Genomic DNA, 23,571 nt, shown 5'->3' on the forward strand with positions numbered 1-23,571 from the left:
CTCTCAGATTTTTAAACAATATTTCAAACACTGTGATTATGCACGTCAAAACCTTATACATGTCTAATGCATTTTTTCCCAGAGGATCCACTTCCAGAAGTTTGTCCTGTGGATGGAAAACATGCCCCAGCATGCTGACTGTGCCAGGAACACACTTCACGGGGAAGCAAGTACAGCAACGGGTCTGTGGCCCTGAAATTCACCAGTCTCCCCGTGGGCCCAGCACTGAAAGCAGCTGGCATGATGCTCTAGAAGGATACGGGAGGAGAGGGACCAAGAGTGGGTTCTGAGGGCCACTGGGAGGCAAGGAGACAGGAAGTGCTAAGGAGATGAGAATATATGGAGGAGGGGACAGAGCCAGAGGTCTGTTACTGGGTCCTGACTCTACAGCCATTGGTGAATTGTCTAATGAGGTCTTTTGACTGTTGATCCATTGGGAACTTATTTTCTTCTGACTAGAATGGCAGGACACGCATCTCTGACCAAACAGGTACCTGGGCCACAGAGATGTCTGTAGGTGTGAGAGTAGCAGGTGTGAGAGCCTGAGTGAGGAGAGCACTAGCATCAGAGACATAGAGCCAGATTACTGTGCAGTCCTAAGAACACAGACACTGGCCCACATGGATGACTTACCCATTAGAGTCTGGCTGCTTCTTTGTAAGTCAAAACTTAGAAGTGAGTTCTTTCAGAGTTGGACTTTTGGGGAAAGATGCCGTCAAAGATCCAGAGGGCAGGATATTATTGGGGGCCTTGTCCAGCAATCAGTGAAGTGATGCATATGGGAGCTTAATTCACATGGGGAGGGTAGATAAAGAAGAATTGTTGATGTGAATCCTGTCCCAGAATTTGCCAAGTCTTGCCCCATGTGTTACTAAGATGTCCCTGTGGAAATTAATTTCACCAATTTCATTTTGCTGTTCCTTCAGATTTCCTCTTGGAGAATTATGAGGCCATCTCTTTCAGCTACTGTTGGCTGCAGATGATATTCCAGGGTGAGTAGGGCAACATCATGAATTATTGCAAAACATAACCCAGTGACTATGTGGTTCACCTACCACAGTTGGGACCAGTAGAGTTCAACACACAAGGTAGTTTTCCCTCTGAAATCTGCACATCCCTGATTGAACAGCTGTAAAAGTCATTTAGCAGATGGCCGCCTGAAAAGGGGAAGACTTCTAGCCTCAGACTGAATAATAATGAAGCTTGGTGCCCTTTCCACACAACAGCTGAAGTGGGTTATCCTTCCCCTAGAAAAAGAGAAGAAAACATAACCCTGCAGATGAGGGTGGGAACAAGAAATGGGGCAGGGAATAAGAGAAGAGGTTCCTTATGCCTGAGTCATGAAAATAGAGAAGTGGAGTGGTGGGATTAACACATAAAGAGAAGAAACAAAAGAATCTGAAAATTCTGAAAAATGTGGCTGGGAGCTGTTTGAATTCACTGCTGGTACGAATCCAGGGAGGCTACCATGCATTACTTTGTCCTCGGTATTCCCTGACCTCCCCCTAGTGTCTGCAACCTGAACTGACTTGCCAAAATTCCAAGTACAAACCTTGGGTCCTTCACACACTGCCCAGCCGTGTACTATCCGATCCCAGAGCTCACACGATTCCCCTGCATCTCTGCCCTGATGTTTCTTCATGTCCGTATCTAATAGTGAAGAACTCACACTTACCTGTCAGGGTGGGAAGGGTAGAGCATGGAAGGCTTCCTGGAGGAGGAGACCATTGATCTATGGCTGGGTAAAGTGGATAAGCAAGATTTCCAAAGTCTGAGATGACAGGAAACAAAGGAAAAGATACGTGCGAAGGCTTCAGAAGTAGAGCCAGGCGTTGAAGAATGGACACAGATGTAGAAAGACATAACAGTAAGAGCAATGATTTCAGCGATTTCGCTGGGCCTTGAGAAATGGGCACGTTCCAGCAGGACACCTGGGGGGAACGGACAACCTCGCCGTCAATCATTGCAGGCCCACCAATCACGATGGCGGGGGGCGGGGCCGTAGGACGTCCGCGGCGCCCTAACACGTCACTAAGCTCGCGACCCTGGATTGTACAGCGCGGCTTCCGTGGACCGTTCCTCCGCGTGATGAGGGGACATGGCGGCTCCCTTTCCAGTGACCTCAAAAGTGTAAGTTTCATTGATTTCACTTCGTAGTGGGCTGTCCGCCGTGTGATTCGGAGAGAATCGGGTAGCTGGTGTGTCCGGGTACACTTTGACAGACGTGCGTCCCGGGCTCCTGGGCGGTTGGCGGAGAAGGCCTCCTGGCCGCGTTCGGCCGCAGTGCTGGGCTTTCTGTGCCAACGTGGTGAAACGTTCAGGACGTGTTCTCTGTTTAAACGCGGGTCTTGGACCGCCCCCTCCCCCAGGTCGTGGGCTTAACGCTTTGCGGTGTTTGCGGCGTAAAGGGTGGAGAGGGCTGGCGCGGCTGGCCGGGTCGGGGTGGGTGTGGGTCCGGCCCAGCGCGGTGGCCGTTGGGCGCCGCGAGCCGCTTTTGCCTTTCGCTGTCCGGGGTCGTTGGGTGGATGGCGTCGCCGGGGATTTGTTTGCGTCTTGGTCTTGGCCGTTTTCGCGAGATTGCTTACCAGCGACAGGCTGCCTTTGAGCGCGGTTTTGTGTTTCATTTAACCACACGGCTTTAAGGTTAATAACATCTGTTGGTTGAATTTCGGAATGGTCGTCTTCATGTGTTGCCTGAAAAAGAAAAAAATGATGAGAATTTCAAGGTGAAAATGAGTAAACAGGTGGCCTGGTCCTTAATCCTGTTCCTCGGTTCCCTGCGGGTGCTGCGGTTACAGACACGTTGACTTTGTTACAATGTCAGCTTTCAGAATAACGTGATCTTGACAGTTTCCCATCGAAGTTTGGATCTGACTTTTTGTTGTGGTTGGAAACTCTTGCAGCGGCAGGCAGCAGCAAGGTGGCCTGGATGGGACTGTGGGAAATAGACTTCCAGGCTGTGGACACTCAGCGGCTCAGATACGTCTTCCCCTAGAATGGCAACATGGATCGGAAGGTAATTTAAAGCATTTCTATCTATGAAAAAGGGTAAAGATGGGACCTGTGGACCACATGGGTGGTGGGAAATGGTGGCCTGCCAGAGCACGCCCACAGCTGCAGGGTGGACATTTATCTGGGAGGGATCCTGGAAACACAGGATACAATGAAAGTAATGCAAAGGTCAGTCCTCCTTCGGATGTTCACCCTGCCATGCGTTCTTGGCCATGTCTTTGCTTGCAGACTTGGCTGGGACCGCACATCCTGTTTGATCCACAGTCTGCAGTATCTGAGTCTAAAAGTTTCATAGCTCTTTCTCACTATCTTCTTTGAGCTTCAGTTTCCTGTTTCGCACAGCAGGATTCATACCATGGTGTCATGGATGTTGTGAGAATCAAGTGTGATGACCTCGGTTAAGGGCTTAGCCCACAGGTGGTGCTCAAGGAATCCCGACCCCATTTCCGGAGTCCACATATTGGAGCCGAACACGCTGGTGTTTGGTTCAACTCTCCTTCTTACCACTGCTTCCCACTCTTGTCCAAGCTCTTTAGCCTTTGGCATCTTATCATTGAAATGGTTGTTCCCTTTCTCAGGGCCAGCAGGCTACCTTAGAAGTTACTCAAGGATCTCCTCGGAAAGCACACCTCTTTAATCCAACTGTGAAGCAACAGGGACGCCCAGGACGCCAGGCTTTTCCTTCCTCTCAGCAACGTTCTGCTCTGATCAACTCGACACCTTACGTGGAGGCGGCTGTGGCTCAACACCTGCACCTGTGAGGACTTTGTAGCGCGTGAACCCTTGCAGGCAGAGGGTGCCTGTAGCCTGGCAGTGCCAGAAAGGTCTTCACTTCTTTCCTTTTCTGTATAAATCACTTCTTTTCTGTGTGGTGTTGAATTTATCGAATTCCGGTGAAGACATTTGGTCATTCGAAGGGGCGCTTGTAGCAGGGGGTGGGCGTTAAACAGAAACACGCACTGTTCTGAAGTGTTCTCAAAGAGGCTCGTAACCCTCAGGCTCAGCAGCTAACTCTGGTTCCTCTACTTCCTCTGCTTGCCTATTGGTACCAGTTTCAGCCAGAACCTGGCATCATAGAAGCTGAAGTTCAGCCACCCGAGTTCAAAGTGCACGTCTGTTAATTGAGGAGAAGTGAGAGTGCCTAGCCTCTTCCCAGCACATGGGCATCTCCTGCTCTTTTGGTTTATCCCTGTAATGGGTTAAATTACTTTAAATCCTTGGAAGATGGGGGTCATGGTTCATTTCTCACTCAGTGAAAAACTGAAACATATGCTCTTCAGGAGAGGCTTTATCCTGACCAGTGTTCCTTCACCAGGAGACATGACGGTGACCACACCTGGCTCATTTGCTAGTCAAAGCAGTTGTGAAACTTACCAGTAACCATGGCGCCTCCACTTCCTTCCACACAGATTTGTGCCCGCTGCCGTCTGCAGTCTTCCTGAGTCTTCTCATTGGAGGGCCTAAATGCATTTTTTTTCATTTTCATTTGCATTTGCATTTTGTAGCACCTCTATTGTGGTGCGGTTCCTGTACAGTAAAGTGCATGTATTTCAAATGTACAATGCGATGGGTCTTGCAAGATGTATCCACCAGAAATGAACTGTTTGGTGGGCGATTCTGCTGAGTACTAGCGCTGTAGGAAGCGGTCACAAGGCAGGGCATCCCTAACAGGCTTTTTCTGATTGGTGGCAACCTCAGGAATTGGGACCCTTGAGGAGGGAGGAGGTGATACTACTGAGACTCGAGCTGGATGGAAGCTGGCTGCTTAGTTCTTTGCCCGGGAGCGCATTCCTAGGCCTGCCTTGTCCTGAGGCGTGTGCTCCATCAGCATTTCCGCGCGTGTGGGAATGGTAACGTACTGTTGAGTTTTTAAGTGCGGTCTCCCCCGTCAGGCTCATGTTTGTCTTAACTATTCCTTCATGCCCCTTGTTTCTGTGGGTGACAGGAACAGAATGGGTAATAGTGGACACTCGAAGGCAAGGCCTTTTGAAATGAGGTGTCTTCCCTGTTGTACTGATTCCCTGTTACATGCAGACAGTAGTTGACTTGCGACAGCAGCAGGCATTTTGAGAGGCTCGTTAGCCCACTGGAAATGGTGGTGGTGGTGGTGGTAGCCATGATGGTGGCTGTGGCGGTGAGGGTGCTGATTAAGAAAAAAAGCCACAGCTGTCACTGGTAGAAAGCTGAATAGAATGGAGAACTGTCCTTAGTTCTTTTCATTGGTTTATTACCGAATCGTCTCAAACCCTGTGGTTTAAGGACTGGTAGGGTCTCTGTTTCCCAGAGAACAGTCATGGTGTGCAGAATGGATTTTGCCATGGTAACAGAGCCAGCAAAACTGTATAGGGGGCATCATAGCCAGGTTTAACGGGTCCTGTATCTTGTGGTATTAATCACTAAGCTGCGAGAAGCCTTCTTAAGTAACATTTTCTTGCGTGAGAAACCAGCGGTTACCCACACCTCCGTGTGCTCCCCCTTTCTGCTGAGCGTGGTTATCCCGAGGTCACACAGTGTGTTTTTGCAGTAGGAGCCACAAGTGGTCGTGATAATGTCATAAAAGTTGGGAGAATACATTTTGAACCAAATGGCTTTCATGGCTGAGTTGCCGGCCACCATGATTGTCGGTTCTTTTTGAGAGAAAATGACAGAGGGTAGAGGGCCAGACAAGGGCCGGAGCGTCCTGATCAGGAAAGATGGAATACCTAGAGGATAGGTCCTTCCTTCAGAGGCCTGCAGCCTGCAGGTGGGGAGAGGACCGGGGACAGCAGCACTGCAAAGAGCTGCTCGTAGAGATCGAGGGCAAGGGGCTGGGGTGTGAAAGTTATGAGAAGCATCGGCGTTCAAATAAGTGTCTTGTGCCCCTTCCGCATCCCTGGTACTGCCTGGGACCGGCACAGCACGGGGACCAGGGTGTCAGTGCACGTGGCTGAGTGCGCCACGAGAAGGCACGGCCTTGTGGCAAAGAGGAGACTTTCGTGCTGGGGGGCTGCTCCTGATTTTCTAGCATCCCTGAGGCTTTTGGACTTTGCTGCTAGGGAAGTTCTTGTGCTTGTGCCTCATGCTGTGCCCTGCCTTAGGCTGGGGAAAGTGGCTCAGGAAAGGTGGGCCTTCGCCCTCCTACGCTGGGGCCTAGCACGGTCCTCCGAGGGAGTCTCCTGAGAGGCACCTGCTGACGCTGATGTTGAACGTGGTGAATGATCCCACGTGGGCGAGCTGACCGCCCAGCGTCTCATGTTGTACTGAGCTGTGCTCCTCAGAGAGGCTAATGAGAGTGAGCTGCTGTTGCTGGTGTGTTCTGATACTCTGGCCAGACAGCTCTCCTGTCGACACTCCCGTGGCTCGGATGCCTTATTGAAGTCCTGCCCAGGGCACACACCGGCCACGGCTGCGTGGGGGGCGTGGGACGTGTTGGGTCCGGGGGAGGAAGTTGGCCGTGGCCGGTTGTCGGGCCTCGGTGCTGATCCGAAGGAGCTGAACAGAACCAGTCCCAGGCTGCAGGGCAGTGGCGAGTTGGGGGTCCTTAAGATTTCCACTTGCATGTGTGTGGATGCGGTTGGAGCGTGTCCGTGTTCGCTGTCTGCCCGCTTCCGCTGAGACACTCTGCACGTGGGTTGGAAGACAGGCCCCGGGGGAGGGTCCCGTCAGTGGACAGTGCATGAAGCCGGGGCGTTGGGATCCTCGGGGACAGGTGCGGATGAGCCTGGACATCCAGGGACCTCCCGGGTCAGGTGTCCGGGCTGGAGGAGGGAGCCCTCCTATGCTTCTTGCTGAAGAGGGCACCCCCCCCCCAGGCCGTGGCTGTCCCGTCCCCGGTTTATGTGCTGGGAAGCATTGCTGCTTGGTAGTCTGGCCCCTCTGCCATTTTGGTCTCCCTGTTGGGGTAGCTGACCCTCCCTCAAGGGGACCTTGTCTGCACTGTCAAGGAAGAGGCAGTGCTCAGCAGCAATGAGAATTCGTGCATTGTGCATGACACTGCGCTACCGGAGGGGTGGCAGGGGATGGGGGTTGCACTTTGAGGAGGGAGGGGTGCTGTGATTTCCCCGTTTCGGGCTCTTCATTTCTCTCGATTAGTGAAATCTGGGGCCGGCTTGTAAGTGGCCCCCAGGGATCTGAGGAGGCTCTGCGGGTATGAGAGTGACTGTGGGGAGGACAAGGGGCTTTGGTGTGAAAGTTGTGGTGGGGGTTGGTGGAGTCAGGGATGTGTCTCCTGTCCCGTTACCCCGTTCCTCCCACTACCTCTGGGTGTCCCCGGCTGTGATGGAGAAGATAGCACGGCCCACTGATGGGTGTGCAGTGAGAAAATGTGGGCCTCTTGCAAAGGTGAGACATTAAAATTGGGAGCAGGTCCTTATACGTCATTTTCCTAGTGACTCGTGGGCCTCTCCGCCAGGGGAAGGCTTTGCTGTGTCTGCCTCTCTCTGTGTGCTGTTTTATGTTGTTTATTGAATTTCCTACTGTTGCGTAATAACAGAATCTGAGGGAGCTCTGAGGAGGAACAGCCGTTGCTGAAACCCTCCTGAGACACTGTCTCCCGCACAGCCCCTCAGTGTTCCATCTTCCTTGATCTTCTCCTGCAGCTTTGTTGGCTCTTGGGCACTGGCTTTGATGGCCATCTCTCTCTCTGATTTTCAGGAGGGTGTAGCAGAGTTTCTGGCTTCAGCTGCTCAAGTTGTTCCCTGTTTACTTACCTCTCGCCCTGGACAGGCATCCTTTGCTGCCAGGTCCTTGAGGGAACATTCCTGGCTTGTAAAATTGGCAGGAGGCTTCTTTAGCTTTTCGAAAAGATTTGCATACATTGCAAAGAGGCAGAGAAAGAGCTGACAAGTTTTCCAAAGGAAACCCTCCCAGAAAAGGGAGGGATGAAAGCCTCCTCTCTTTTTCCGACAGGGATTAAGGAAACCTTGGTTTCTCCTCCTGCTCTGTGTTTGGGCTCCGCATCCTACCGTGACACACCAGGTCCCCTTGGCATCTGCCCCCTCCCCACAAGTGGGGCTTCCCGAGTCCTGGCCAGAGTCCGGCCTGTGCAGAGAACTTCTTTAAGTGGAAGTCGTGCCAAGGGTACCTTGAGGAAAAGGGACAAGTAGGAGCGAGTGTTCCCCCTCCGGCTTGCTTATGCATTTGTCAATGTCTGTGCCCTGATGGCGAGTTCTCTGTGATCAGTCCGAGGGAGGAATACAGCCACAAGCCTTGTTTTCCGATGGTTTCAGTCGATACACTGATGTGTCCAGTCTTGCCAGTTGGAACTGCACTCTTCCTCTCATGTCCTCCCTCTCCTGAGTGTCCTGGAGGAAATAAATCCTCCCACGTGGCTGAGGAATTTGTAGAACACTTCTGTTTCTCCAATAAAATGTGTGTGTTGGAAAACTTCCCACTCGTAGATTTTGTTATTCGCAGTGACTGCGAGCGTGATGGGTGAAGACGCGTCTCTGTGTGTGCATGAAAGCGTGTGCCGGGGCGGGGCTCTGAGCTCTGTGGTCTGGGGCATTGGTGGCAGGGGGTTGGTGGCAGGGGGCGGGGTCTCCAGGCCAAGGCTGAAGTTCTCCCCTTGCTAAGGTAAGAAAGGGAGTAGGAGATCTGGCACCTTCCTTTGCGAAGTGATCCTTTTGGCCACCAGGTGAGAAGCACAAGTACGTGCCTGGAGGCTGTGGGCGTGGGGGGCACCTCCTGGTCCTGCTCAGGGTGAGGCGTAGGTGGGGTGGCCGGTACACTTCTGCAGAACATCAGCCCCGAAGTCCTGAGGCGCGAACCTGGGAGCAGCGAGCACACAACACCGTGAACTCCTGGTCCAGTCTGCATCAGAACCCAAATCCCCTGAGTCTTAGGACTTCTTCACTGTGGCACACTCGTTGCCTGTCTTTGAAAGGACAGAATCAAAAGATAACTCAATAGTAGATCCTTTTTGCTGTCGTTCATTGCTTAACCATATCAAAACTCTACCCACTCTCTGTAAAATTTCCAATATTAAACTTACATTTCATCCGTATAGGTGAGCATGGATTAAACATTTTATCCGTCAGCCTTTTAGTTGGCCATTTGATGCTGGAATCCTCATGCCAGGAGAACGTTAAGGTCCATTTTCATCTGCCTAATGACCCTTTGGCCTTGTGGTCATTAAAATCTTCTCCCTGGGGAAGAGAGGGCAAGACTGTGGTGGTGTGTTCTGACCGAAGACGTGCCCGCTGGGTGAGTGGGCTCGGGTCTCTCCCTGGGATTTCATGAAGCTGTTGGGCTGCAGGTGTCAGGAACTCAGATCTTGCCACCCAGCCTAGAGGGCCTCCTGCCTGAGGGCTTCCCCCGCATCTGGAGGTCAGAGAAGCCCTCCTGCTCTCCCGCTGCAGCTGGCATTGACTTCTTTCTGTCACTAGTACTACCCACTCCCGTGTTAAAGAACCAGATGCCCTTCAGGCTCTGAGCTCCTCGCACTCAGCTATGCAGATCCATGCCGACAGCCAGGTGAGATTTGGGGGTTACCCCTCACGTGTACTCTTAATGTAGGAGCGGCAAGTATTAAGTAACTAATGAGCGGGCAGGCTGTGTGTTTTCCATGAGAACTGGGAGTTTGGGCTCTGGGGAAGTCCTGAGGGCTGTGTGAGTAATTTCTTCCATTTTTTGAGGGCTTTGGATGGGCCAGGCTGTGTGTATCCCTCTCATAACCATTGTTGTGGGGATAAATGTGCTGATGAAAGGAAGTGTGTTTCAAGCACTGGACACTGACACTCAGAGTTAGGGATCTTGGTGCACAGGCACGTGGATGGAGCTGTATCCATGATGCCCAGCCCACGTGTGCACATAGAGAGCTTCGTTATTCCAGTGGTCAAGGGTCTAAGGCTCAGGCCTCTCCACACACCTCAGGGGGTCCCTTCCCCCTTCTGCTCTCTCCCTTTTCCTTGAAAGTGGCATCAACTTGGAGATGAGCTGGCAGGACTCAGGCAGCCTGGAGGAAGGAGGGACGGCCAGGGGCCCGCCCACTCTGAGGTCCTTTTCTGCTTTTTTCTCTGATTCCTTCCCCCACCCCAGGGAGGCCAAGACCTGAAAGGCATGGAGCTCCTTTCTGCCAAGACTTTGGGAGAGACTGATGATCACCCCCTGACGTTCCCGATGGTCCTCCAGGCACTGCAGGGATTTTGGTGAGGCCCCGAGCAAGGGCAGACTCAGGCTGGGAGGGCTGTGCTTGTCCAGGAAGCCCCCGGGGCAAAAGTCTCCTCCAGACACAGGGAGACGGACAGCAGGGCTGGTCCTCTCTGCCTTCCTCCTTCCTTCCCATTCTTTTTCTCTGTCTATCTATCACTCTGTCTCTGTGTCCATCTGTCTGTTTCCCATGGACACAGAGTGTGCTTCAGGCCTGGTCTCCAGCCAGAGAGGCACAGACGTGAAGGTCTGGTCCCTACTGTGAGGGCTCTAAGTTTCTCTACTGATCCAGTCAAGTAGTCTGGGTCAGCGTTGGGCCACCATGGCTCTTCCAAATGAAGGTCTACTCTTGGTGACTGTCCCAAGTCCCAGAACAAGACCCAAGACCGTTCCCTGGCCCAGCCCTGTGGTGGGGCAGCACGGAGCCCTCCTCATGAGGGGAAGGAGGAGGGGCAACCCTGACACTAACCATCCACAGGTAGGCCGAACTGCACCGTCCTACGCCAGACTGCCCTCCCTCCAGGAAGCAGGCACCCGTCACAGGTTCCCAGGGACACCCTCACACTGACTGGCCGACAGATGGGCCAAGGTCTTGACCAGGCAGTCGACAGAGGAAAGTTACAGATGCCCAGTGAGCATTCCAGATCACTTGCATGCAATGTTCTTCAAACCCATTCAGACAAAGGAAACTACAACACTAGTTTTCCTGAGAAGATTTACAGTGAAGGCTGACAACTCTAATATTCAGAATACAGGAAAACAGGCACTTTGATTCCATTCATGAGTGGGTGAAGAACGGTAGAAGTCTTTGGTAGGAGGTTTGTAAATATTGTATAAATGCAGAATGTGAATGACCCTTTTTGACATAATGCATTCACAGTATTAAGCAAACCCTTTAGGAACCAGGGGTCGGGTACAGCTCAGTGGTGGGGTGCACGCTAGGCATGTGCTAGGCGTGCACAAGGTCTTGGGTTCAGTCCCTGGTCCCTCCACTACAAAAAAAAAGGTTTAAAAATAAGTTAATTCATTTATTAAATGAAATTTTAAAACCGTTTGGAGCGTAAATAAATAAATAAATAAATAAAACTATTTCTCTATTTTGGGGGAAAAATTATGAAGTACATTTGCGAGGTATTAGCTTTTCTCTAGTAGATCTTAAAATTTAAAGAGAGTTCTGAGCATCCCATTTTGATAAGGTCCTGAAGAAGTGGATGTTCTCTCAGATGTTTTCTAGGCAACTGACAAAAATAGCTTTGCATTTCAGGCTGAGATCTCTGTCTACACTCTGAGTGCGGAGACAGCATGTAGCTCACCAGATAAGAGCTGGGTGTGTGAGGCCAATTTGCTAGCATTTGAATCCTGGCTTTGGTACCACCTAGCCACACGGCTTCAGAAAACGTACAGAATGTCTCTGAATCTCTCTTTCCTCATCTGTAAAACAGGGGCAGCAGTATCTACCTTCAAAGGCTCTGACGAGGATTAAATGAGTTAATATTCGCAAAACACTTCCACTGGGATCTGAAAGACACTGAACTGTGGGTTCAGCTTTATTATTATGACCATGACCTTGGGAGAATCACTTTATCACACTCAGCGAACACCTCCTTGAGCGCGGGGTCTTGGCCCTGCATTGTTGTGCGGAACATTTGCTGTCACTCACTGAACTCCTGCTCAGTGCTAGGTGTCTGGCTCTGCCCTGTTCACTGTTGACTCTGCTCCTACAACAGGCCTGCCAGGGGCTTCCCAGGAGTCTCGTTTCACACACTTGCTTAAGGGCATAAGGCTGAGAAGTGGGGGAATGTAGATTTTAACTCCAAAGGCCACGTTCTTTGCAGTTGATTATTCACAGTACAGGAATGGGAAAAGGAAGACAATGAAAGGTTATCTAAGGCTTGTGTAATGCTTTTGTGCTGCTGAAACAGAGATTTAGTTGAACGAAGGTTCGCTAGAGCTTCCTACCAGGTCTGTCTTGTGGGCAGCGGTTCCTGGAGACCCCAAACTTAATGCGGGCTGCAGCTGGGAGGTAGTCTGTGCTCACCGATACAGCTCTAAGTTCTGGTGTGGCACTCTTCGGGATTTGAGATCAGTTAGGGAACAAGAAGTGTATGACACATCAGACTTTTCTTCCCAATTCCTCCTGCTGCGACTATCACTTAACTGAATTTTGTTCCAATGGATTACATTTTTTGATTTTTAAAATATGTTTTTATTGAAGTATAGTCAGTTTACCATGTTGTGTCAATGTCTAGGGTATAGCACAATACTTCAGTCATATAGGAACATACATATATTCGTTTTCATATTTTCTTTCACCATAAGTTACTACAAGATATTGGATGCAGTTCCGTACGCTACACAGTATAAACTTGTTGTTTGTCTGTTGCAATAAATTATATCTATTCTTGTCACAACTCTCAGATTTTTAAAGGGTAATAAAAATAGTTACAAGTTTCTGGAAGACATTTCAACAATGAATATCAAAGTATTAGAATTGTCTAACACTTTTTGTCCCAGAGGATCCACTTCCAGAAGTTTGTACTGTGGATGGAAAACATGCCCCAGCATGCTGACCGTGCCAGGAACACACTTCACGGGGAAGCAAGTTCAGCAACGAGTCTGTGGCCCTGAAACTCACCAGTCTCCCCGTGGGCCCAGCACTGAAAGCAGCTGGCATGATGCTCTAGAAGGATACGGGAGGAGAGGGACCAAGAGTGGGTTCTGAGGGCCACTGGGAGGCAAGGAGACAGGAAGTGCTAAGGAGATGAGAATATATGGAGGAGGGGACAGAGCCAGAGGTCTGTTACTGGGTCCTGACTCTACAGCCAGTGGTGAATTGTCTAGTGAGGTCTTTGGACTGTTGATGCATTAGGAACTCTCCTTCTTCTGACCAGAATGACATCTCTGAGCAAACAGGTAAATGAGCCACAGAGATGCCTTTAGGTGTAGAAGGGGCAGGTGATGAGACCACTGGCACCAGGGTTCCGTAATCATCCTGGCACTGCAGAGACACAAAGAATCAAGCCATGACCTGCTGCATCTTACCTTCTGTACCCCGGACTCCTGCCTTCCGTCTCCCTTCTTGCTGTCGATCGGTAAGCACGCCCGCAAACTCTGAGCCTTCCTTGGGGTTCTGCTGGCCCTCTTCTCAGCCCATTCTGTATCCTGTATCAGGAGATCCCAGCCACTGCAGGACTCCCACATCAAACCTCCTGCAAGGACTGCCAGCTCTGGGTCTCTTCTTCTCTCACTTCCAGACCTCATTTCCACTGAACTACTATTCATCTTTATTTCCAATCTTATCGACACCTCAGACTTCTGGCAACGTGCACTGCTCATCTTTCCTTCTTTCTCCCCCCAAGCTGTTCTGCCCTTGTGTCTCTTCTCACTTGATGGCACCACCATCCAAACAGGCAATGGCACCATCAAACTTGCAGTAGCCCCTGACTCTCTGAGCGCCCGTTCTTCACCTAGCGGCCACTGCACGTACGCTCCTTGCCACCTCACCCACGTTTTTCACTCAGTCTTCGGAGCTCCAGCATTCATTACCACCCTCCTGGATTCCAGCAACACCTTCTTATGACTAAATAGCCTCCCTTTCCCTGATGACCCTCTGTTCTGTTCTGCTCCGCACACTGACACCCAAATGATAGGCCTGAAAAGCGCATGGCATGTCTGGAGTCTACCAACCCAGGGTTCCTTGCTTTGGGCCTCGTGTCCCCTCATCTTTGGCCACTTACATCGTCACCTCTCTTCTCCAGTCAAGTCAGAGTATGCATTCTCCCGATTCGGCCACAGCCGTGATCTTGAACACTTCTGCTCCTGTGCTCTTCCCGATCCTTTAAACCGCCTCCTCTCTCCCCCGGGGGGGGGGGGGGGGGTGCACAGCAGCTCTCCTGAGACCCGCATTTCAGCCTGCTGCATGCTTTCCTGACAGACTGGCCTGGGGTAGTCAACCAAATCTTCAGGACCGCTTGCCAGTTCCTCTGTCAGAGCATCGCCCTCACTGTGCTTTCTGGCAAAACCAGTGAGTGGACAGGAGAGTTTACGGAATCCGCAAGGGAAGTATTTCTGGGGAATCTCCCAGTGACAAGTACTATTTCAGGATCTCCTTGTGTGCTTATTGAATCTTCGTATGTGTTGTGCTGTATACTGAGCTAGGTTGCACCAGGAAAAAATAAACTAGTCAGCTGATGAATTGGAAACTAGCGGCAAACGTTTGAGAATGAGACATAGACCCAAATAAGTTGTGCAAGACTTCATCCATCCATGAGCAGAGATGTTAGCATAGAGGACAGTAACAAAGTGTGGAATAAAGAATTGGCAAACTGGACAATGTGTTGTAAGACGTGGATTATGTGATATAAATGGTCAGCAGGAAAGGAATTCGAGAAAGCAAATTAGTGTCAGCTGGGACAGCATGGGGACGTCTCCAGAAAGGAGGTGACATTTGACCAGACGGACGCATGATGATAATAAGATGTCAGACTTGACTTGAAAGCTTCGTGTGTGCCAGTCCCTAGTGTAAATCCTTTGCAGTAACTCACTGAGCGTCACGGCAGCCTGGTGACATGGTTCTTACTGGTATCCTCACTCTGCTGATTAGGAAACGGAGACACAGAAAGCAATGAAGGATATTCAGCTGGTGAGAGGAATAGCTGTGATACGGACCAAGCAGCACACCTCAAGCCCTACGCTTAACCGCTATCCACAGTGCACGGTAGGTAAGGGGTAAGTGATTATTTTCTGCAGACAGGCCACGGTTGTGGAATGAAGTATGGATGAGTCCAGAATGAGCTGTGACCACTGATCGAGGAGACACTGGTGATCCAAGACAGGACCCGTGTGATGTTGGTCATCGTATGCCGGGTATTAAGAGGGTTGAGCACGTATCCATCTGCTGAGGCCAGTCAGAGGGACAAGCTTCAAGGACCTGGCACATCCTGGGACAGGATTCACATCAATGAATCCTGTTTTCCTTCTCTCCCCTCCCCATAGGGACTAAGTTGCCTGATGTGCCACTTCACTGATTGCTGGACCAGGCCTGCAACAACTCTCCTGCCCTCTGGATCCTCGTCAGAGTCTTATCCCACAACCGCAGCTCTGGAAGAGCTCACCCAGGAGCTATCTCGGAACTTGCAAATGAGCAGCCAGACTCTAATGGAGAAGACACCCGTCTGGGCCAATGGCTGTGTCCTTAGCACTGCCCAATGTCTGGCTGCCTGTTTCCACTATGTTAGTTTCCTCACCCATAGGTTGGAACTACTTTTAATTTATTTGATTTTGCTCTTTCTTCCAAGTTCTGTTTGAAGACTATGACGCTATCTCTGACAGCTGCGGCTGACTGTGATGTTTCCCGCGTATTAGTCAGAGGTATTCAAACAAACAGAGCCAATAAGAGATGTTTTCTATATACATATGTGTGTGTGAGTGTGTATATGTATATACACACACATATACATAGACACATACATATATACATATAAAGGAGATTTATCCTGAGGAAATTGGTTCATAGATTTACGGAGGCTACGTGCCACGATCTCCTGTCTGCAAGCGGTAATGTCAAGAAAGCCAGAGGGGTAATGCAGTCCAAGTCTGAAGGCCTGAGAACCAGGGACGCCGATGGGGTGACTCCCAGTCCGAGAGCAGGAGAGGATGAGGAGAAATGTTCCACCTCAAGCAGTGACACAGGCGGAAAGGGGCCAAATCTTCCTTCCTCTCTCTCTTGTTCTGTTCAGGCCCTCAGTGGGTTGGATGATGCCTGCCCACCCACACTGGGGAAGGCCCTCTACTTTACTGAGTCACCACTGCAAATGCTAATCTCATCCAGATACAGGCTCACAGATACAACCAGAAATAATGTTTATCTGGGCATCCCATGACCAGTCAAGTTGACACACAAAAAAACAACCATCACGGTGGGCAGGGCAATGTCATGGACTACTGCGTGACCATGTGCACACAACGACGCCTCACAACCCGCCCCCCCCCCCCCACATATGACCTTTCCCGTGGGCAGGACAGTGCTGGCATTTGATCATCCTTCCGTCGAGCCCTGGGCACTGTGACTGTGCAGGCCAACTGACATGACCCGGTGGCTGTGTGGTCTACCCACCTCAGTGGAGTGGAGATGAGTTAAGCACCCAAGGTAGTCAGCCCTAGGGGAGTGGCAGCTTCCTGTCTGCAAGATTCACCAATGGAAGGCAGTTGCAGAAATCTCTCAGCAGACGGCCTCCTGGAAAGAAGGGGCTTCATCTCACTTTGCATGATCATGGAGCTTAGGGACCTTTGCTGCAGAGACATGAAGTCCCCGTATCTTTCTTCTATAGCAACAGGAGGAATAACTCTTTTTGGGCTAGGAGTGGGAAAGAGCCAGAGAACTGATTATGCCTGGGTCTTGAAGGGAGGGCAAGAGTTCCACAGACAGAAAGGTGGGAAACGATATAAAAATCCTGAAAAAGGTGGCTGGCAGTTCTTTGGATCCATCGCTAGGACCAATCCTGGGAGGCTGCCATGCATTACTTTGTCCTCGGTATTCCCTGACCTCCCCCTAGTGTCTGCAATCTGAACTGACTTGCCAAAATTCCAAGTACAAACCTTGGGTCCTTCACACACTGCCCAGCCGTGTACTATCCGATCCCAGAGCTCACACGATTCCCCTGCATCTCTGCCCTGATGTTTCTTCATGTCCGTATCTAATAGTGAAGAACTCACACTTACCTGTCAGGGTGGGAAGGGTAGAGCATGGAAGGCTTCCTGGAGGAGGAGACCATTGATCTATGGCTGGGTAAAGTGGATAAGCAAGATTTCCAAAGTCTGAGATGACAGGAAACAAAGGAAAAGATACGTGCGAAGGCTTCAGAAGTAGAGCCAGGCGTTGAAGAATGGACACAGATGTAGAAAGACATAACAGTAAGAGCAATGATTTCAGCGATTTCGCTGGGCCTTGAGAAATGGGCACGTTCCAGCAGGACACCTGGGGGGAACGGACAACCTCGCCGTCAATCATTGCAGGCCCACCAATCACGATGGCGGGGGGCGGGGCCGTAGGACGTCCGCGGCGCCCTAACACGTCACTAAGCTCGCGACCCTGGATTGTACAGCGCGGCTTCCGTGGACCGTTCCTCCGCGTGATGAGGGGACATGGCGGCTCCCTTTCCAGTGACCTCAAAAGTGTAAGTTTCATTGATTTCACTTCGTAGTGGGCTGTCCGCCGTGTGATTCGGAGAGAATCGGGTAGCTGGTGTGTCCGGGTACACTTTGACAGACGTGCGTCCCGGGCTCCTGGGCGGTTGGCGGAGAAGGCCTCCTGGCCGCGTTCGGCCGCAGTGCTGGGCTTTCTGTGCCAACGTGGTGAAACGTTCAGGACGTGTTCTCTGTTTAAACGCGGGTCTTGGACCGCCCCCTCCCCCAGGTCGTGGGCTTAACGCTTTGCGGTGTTTGCGGCGTAAAGGGTGGAGAGGGCTGGCGCGGCTGGCCGGGTCGGGGTGGGTGTGGGTCCGGCCCAGCGCGGTGGCCGTTGGGCGCCGCGAGCCGCTTTTGCCTTTCGCTGTCCGGGGTCGTTGGGTGGATGGCGTCGCCGGGGATTTGTTTGCGTCTTGGTCTTGGCCGTTTTCGCGAGATTGCTTACCAGTGACAGGCTGCCTTTGAGCGCGGTTTTGTGTTTCATTTAACCACACGGCTTTAAGGTTAATAACATATGTTGGTTGAATTTCGGAATGGTCGTCTTCATGTGTTGCCTGAAAAAGAAAAAAATGATGAGAATTTCAAGGTGAAAATGAGTAAACAGGTGGCCTGGTCCTTAATCCTGTTCCTCGGTTCCCTGCGGGTGCTGCGGTTACAGACACGTTGACTTTGTTACAATGTCAGCTTTCAGAATAACGTGATCTTGACAGTTTCCCATCGAAGTTTGGATCTGACTTTTTGTTGTGGTTGGAAACTCTTGCAGCGGCAGGCAGCAGCAAGGTGGCCTGGATGGGACTGTGGGAAATAGACTTCCAGGCTGTGGACACTCAGCGGCTCAGATACGTCTTCCCCTAGAATGGCAACATGGATCGGAAGGTAATTTAAAGCATTTCTATCTATGAAAAAGGGTAAAGATGGGACCTGTGGACCACATGGGTGGTGGGAAATGGTGGCCTGCCAGAGCACGCCCACAGCTGCAGGGTGGACATTTATCTGGGAGGGATCCTGGAAACACAGGATACAATGAAAGTAATGCAAAGGTCAGTCCTCCTTCGGATGTTCACCCTGCCATGCGTTCTTGGCCATGTCTTTGCTTGCAGACTTGGCTGGGACCGCACATCCTGTTTGATCCACAGTCTGCAGTATCTGAGTCTAAAAGTTTCATAGCTCTTTCTCACTATCTTCTTTGAGCTTCAGTTTCCTGTTTCGCACAGCAGGATTCATACCATGGTGTCATGGATGTTGTGAGAATCAAGTGTGATGACCTCGGTTAAGGGCTTAGCCCACAGGTGGTGCTCAAGGAATCCCGACCCCATTTCCGGAGTCCACATATTGGAGCCGAACACGCTGGTGTTTGGTTCAACTCTCCTTCTTACCACTGCTTCCCACTCTTGTCCAAGCTCTTTAGCCTTTGGCATCTTATCATTGAAATGGTTGTTCCCTTTCTCAGGGCCAGCAGGCTACCTTAGAAGTTACTCAAGGATCTCCTCGGAAAGCACACCTCTTTAATCCAACTGTGAAGCAACAGGGACGCCCAGGACGCCAGGCTTTTCCTTCCTCTCAGCAACGTTCTGCTCTGATCAACTCGACACCTTACGTGGAGGCGGCTGTGGCTCAACACCTGCACCTGTGAGGACTTTGTAGCGCGTGAACCCTTGCAGGCAGAGGGTGCCTGTAGCCTGGCAGTGCCAGAAAGGTCTTCACTTCTTTCCTTTTCTGTATAAATCACTTCTTTTCTGTGTGGTGTTGAATTTATCGAATTCCGGTGAAGACATTTGGTCATTCGAAGGGGCGCTTGTAGCAGGGGGTGGGCGTTAAACAGAAACACGCACTGTTCTGAAGTGTTCTCAAAGAGGCTCGTAACCCTCAGGCTCAGCAGCTAACTCTGGTTCCTCTACTTCCTCTGCTTGCCTATTGGTACCAGTTTCAGCCAGAACCTGGCATCATAGAAGCTGAAGTTCAGCCACCCGAGTTCAAAGTGCACGTCTGTTAATTGAGGAGAAGTGAGAGTGCCTAGCCTCTTCCCAGCACATGGGCATCTCCTGCTCTTTTGGTTTATCCCTGTAATGGGTTAAATTACTTTAAATCCTTGGAAGATGGGGGTCATGGTTCATTTCTCACTCAGTGAAAAACTGAAACATATGCTCTTCAGGAGAGGCTTTATCCTGACCAGTGTTCCTTCACCAGGAGACATGACGGTGACCACACCTGGCTCATTTGCTAGTCAAAGCAGTTGTGAAACTTACCAGTAACCATGGCGCCTCCACTTCCTTCCACACAGATTTGTGCCCGCTGCCGTCTGCAGTCTTCCTGAGTCTTCTCATTGGAGGGCCTAAATGCATTTTTTTTCATTTTCATTTGCATTTGCATTTTGTAGCACCTCTATTGTGGTGCGGTTCCTGTACAGTAAAGTGCATGTATTTCAAATGTACAATGCGATGGGTCTTGCAAGATGTATCCACCAGAAATGAACTGTTTGGTGGGCGATTCTGCTGAGTACTAGCGCTGTAGGAAGCGGTCACAAGGCAGGGCATCCCTAACAGGCTTTTTCTGATTGGTGGCAACCTCAGGAATTGGGACCCTTGAGGAGGGAGGAGGTGATACTACTGAGACTCGAGCTGGATGGAAGCTGGCTGCTTAGTTCTTTGCCCGGGAGCGCATTCCTAGGCCTGCCTTGTCCTGAGGCGTGTGCTCCATCAGCATTTCCGCGCGTGTGGGAATGGTAACGTACTGTTGAGTTTTTAAGTGCGGTCTCCCCCGTCAGGCTCATGTTTGTCTTAACTATTCCTTCATGCCCCTTGTTTCTGTGGGTGACAGGAACAGAATGGGTAATAGTGGACACTCGAAGGCAAGGCCTTTTGAAATGAGGTGTCTTCCCTGTTGTACTGATTCCCTGTTACATGCAGACAGTAGTTGACTTGCGACAGCAGCAGGCATTTTGAGAGGCTCGTTAGCCCACTGGAAATGATGATGTTGGTGGTGGTGGTAGCCATGATGGTGGCTGTGGCGGTGAGGGTGCTGATTAAGAAAAAAAGCCACAGCTGTCACTGGTAGAAAGCTGAATAGAATGGAGAACTGTCCTTAGTTCTTTTCATTGGTTTATTACCGAATCGTCTCAAACCCTGTGGTTTAAGGACTGGTAGGGTCTCTGTTTCCCAGAGAACAGTCATGGTGTGCAGAATGGATTTTGCCATGGTAACAGAGCCAGCAAAACTGTATAGGGGGCATCATAGCCAGGTTTAACGGGTCCTGTATCTTGTGGTATTAATCACTAAGCTGCGAGAAGCCTTCTTACGTAACATTTTCTTGCGTGAGAAACCAGCGGTTACCCACACCTCCGTGTGCTCCCCCTTTCTGCTGAGCGTGGTTATCCCGAGGTCACACAGTGTGTTTTTGCAGTAGGAGCCACAAGTGGTCGTGATAATGTCATAAAAGTTGGGAGAATACATTTTGAACCAAATGGCTTTCATGGCTGAGTTGCCGGCCACCATGATTGTCGGTTCTTTTTGAGAGAAAATGACAGAGGGTAGAGGGCCAGACAAGGGCCGGAGCGTCCTGATCAGGAAAGATGGAATACCTAGAGGATAGGTCCTTCCTTCAGAGGCCTGCAGCCTGCAGGTGGGGAGAGGACCGGGGACAGCAGCACTGCAAAGAGCTGCTCGTAGAGATCGAGGGCAAGGGGCTGGGGTGTGAAAGTTATGAGAAGCATCGGCGTTCAAATAAGTGTCTTGTGCCCCTTCCGCATCCCTGGTACTGCCTGGGACCGGCACAGCACGGGGACCAGGGTGTCAGTGCACGTGGCTGAGTGCGCCACGAGAAGGCACGGCCTTGTGGCAAAGAGGAGACTTTCGTGCTGGGGGGCTGCTCCTGATTTTCTAGCATCCCTGAGGCTTTTGGACTTTGCTGCTAGGGAAGTTCTTGTGCTTGTGCCTCATGCTGTGCCCTGCCTTAGGCTGGGGAAAGTGGCTCAGGAAAGGTGGGCCTTCGCCCTCCTACGCTGGGGCCTAGCACGGTCCTCCGAGGGAGTCTCCTGAGAGGCACCTGCTGACGCTGATGCTGAACGTGGTGAATGATCCCACGTGGGCGAGCTGACCGCCCAGCGTCTCATGTTGTACTAAGCTGTGCTCCTCAGAGAGGCTAATGAGAGTGAGCTGCTGTTGCTGGTGTGTTCTGATACTCTGGCCAGACAGCTCTCCTGTCGACACTCCCGTGGCTCGGATGCCTTGTTGAAGTCCTGCCCAGGGCACACACCGGCCACGGCTGCGTGGGGGGCGTGGGACGTGTTGGGTCCGGGGGAAGAAGTTGGCCGTGGCCGGTTGTCGGGCCTCGGTGCTGATCCGAAGGAGCTGAACATAACCAGTCCCAGGCTGCAGGGCAGTGGCGAGTTGGGGGTCCTTAAGATTTCCACTTGCATGTGTGTGGACGCGGTTGGAGCATGTCCGTGTTCGCTGTCTGCCCGCTTCCGCTGAGACACTCTGCACGTGGGTTGGAAGACAGGCCCCCGGGGGGGGGGTCCCGTCAGTGGACAGTGCATGAAGCCGGGGCGTTGGGATCCTCGGGGACAGGTGCGGATGAGCCTGGATGTCCTGGGACCTCCCGGGTCAGGTGTCCGGGCTGGAGGAGGGAGCCCTCCTATGCTTCTTGCTGAAGAGGGCACCCCCCCCCCCCAGGCCGTGGCTGTCCCTTCCCCGGTTTATGTGCTGCGAAGCATTGCTGCTTGGTGGTCTGGCCCCTCTGCCATTTTGGTCTCCCTGTTGGGGTAGCTGACCCTCCCTCAAGGGGACCTTGTCTGCACTGTCAAGGAAGAGGCAGTGCTCAGCAGCAATGAGAATTCGTGCATTGTGCGTGACACTGCGCTACCGGAGGGGTGGCAGGGGATGGGGGTTGCACTTTGAGGAGGGAGGGGTGCTGTGATTTCCCCGTTTCGGGCTTTTGATGTCTCTCGATTAGAGAAATCTGGGGCCGGCATGTAAGTGGTCCCCAGGGATCTGAGGAGGCTCTGCGGGTATGAGAGAGACCGTGGGGAGGACAAGGGGCTTTGGTGTGAAAGTTGTGGTGGGTGTTGGTGAAGTCAGGGATGTGTCTCCTGTCCCCTTACCCTGTTCCTCCCACTACCTCTGGGTGTCCCCGGCTGTGATGGAGAAGATAGCACGGCCCACTGATGGGTGTGCAGTGAGAAAATGTGGGCCTCTTGCAAAGGTGAGACATTAAAATTGGGAGCAGGTCCTTATACGTCATTTTCCTAGTGACTCGTGGGCCTCTCCGCCAGGGGAAGGCTTTGCTGTGTCTGCCTCTCTCTGTGTGCTGTTTTATGTTGTTTATTGAATTTCCTACTGTTGCGTAATAACAGAATCTGAGGGAGCTCTGAGGAGGAACAGCCGTTGCTGAAACCCTCCTGAGACACTGTCTCCCGCACAGCCCCTCAGTGTTCCATCTTCCTTGATCTTCTCCTGCAGCTTTGTTGGCTCTTGGGCACTGGCTTTGATGGCCATCTCTCTCTCTGATTTTCAGGAGGGTGTAGCAGAGTTTCTGGCTTCAGCTGCTCAAGTTGTTCCCTGTTTACTTACCTCTCGCCCTGGACAGGCATCCTTTGCTGCCAGGTCCTTGAGGGAACATTCCTGGCTTGTAAAATTGGCAGGAGGCTTCTTTAGCTTTTCGAAAAGATTTGCATACATTGCAAAGAGGCAGAGAAAGAGCTGACAAGTTTTCCAAAGGAAACCCTCCCAGAAAAGGGAGGGATGAAAGCCTCCTCTCTTTTTCCGACAGGGATTAAGGAAACCTTGGTTTCTCCTCCTGCTCTGTGTTTGGGCTCCGCATCCTACCGTGACACACCAGGTCCCCTTGGCATCTGCCCCCTCCCCACAAGTGGGGCTTCCCGAGTCCTGGCCAGAGTCCAGCCTGTGCAGAGAACTTCTTTAAGTGGAAGTCGTGCCAAGGGTACCTTGAGGAAAAGGGACAAGTAGGAGCGAGTGTTCCCCCTCCGGCTTGCTTATGCATTTGTCAATGTCTGTGCCCTGATGGCGAGTTCTCTGTGATCAGTCCGAGGGAGGAATACAGCCACAAGCCTTGTTTTCCGATGGTTTCAGTCGATACACTGATGTGTCCAGTCTTGCCAGTTGGAACTGCACTCTTCCTCTCATGTCCTCCCTCTCCTGAGTGTCCTGGAGGAAATAAATCCTCCCACGTGGCTGAGGAATTTGTAGAACACTTCTGTTTCTCCAATAAAATGTGTGTGTTGGAAAACTT

At 51.4% G+C, this 23,571-nt stretch overlaps 3 long non-coding RNA genes across 3 annotated transcripts; 2 read left to right on the forward strand and 1 right to left on the reverse strand.

Moving 5' to 3' along the window:
- Positions 1-167: 167 nt before the first annotated feature.
- LOC141576409 (uncharacterized) lies at positions 168-8,379 on the forward strand. Its single transcript, XR_012504790.1, has 5 exons — positions 168-182; positions 927-992; positions 1,970-2,130; positions 2,904-3,016; positions 3,591-8,379. It is a non-coding gene; the product is annotated as an uncharacterized LOC141576409 (long non-coding RNA).
- On the reverse strand, positions 7,560-17,793 carry LOC141576411 (uncharacterized). Its single transcript, XR_012504792.1, has 3 exons — positions 16,861-17,793; positions 8,984-9,137; positions 7,560-8,866 (listed from the first exon to the last, which is right to left on the reverse strand). It is a non-coding gene; the product is annotated as an uncharacterized LOC141576411 (long non-coding RNA).
- LOC141576410 (uncharacterized) lies at positions 17,175-23,571 on the forward strand. Its single transcript, XR_012504791.1, has 3 exons — positions 17,175-17,315; positions 18,089-18,201; positions 18,776-23,571. It is a non-coding gene; the product is annotated as an uncharacterized LOC141576410 (long non-coding RNA).

Source organism: Camelus bactrianus, chromosome X (assembly GCF_048773025.1).
Source record: "Camelus bactrianus isolate YW-2024 breed Bactrian camel chromosome X, ASM4877302v1, whole genome shotgun sequence".
Lineage (NCBI taxonomy): Eukaryota > Metazoa > Chordata > Mammalia > Artiodactyla > Camelidae > Camelus > Camelus bactrianus.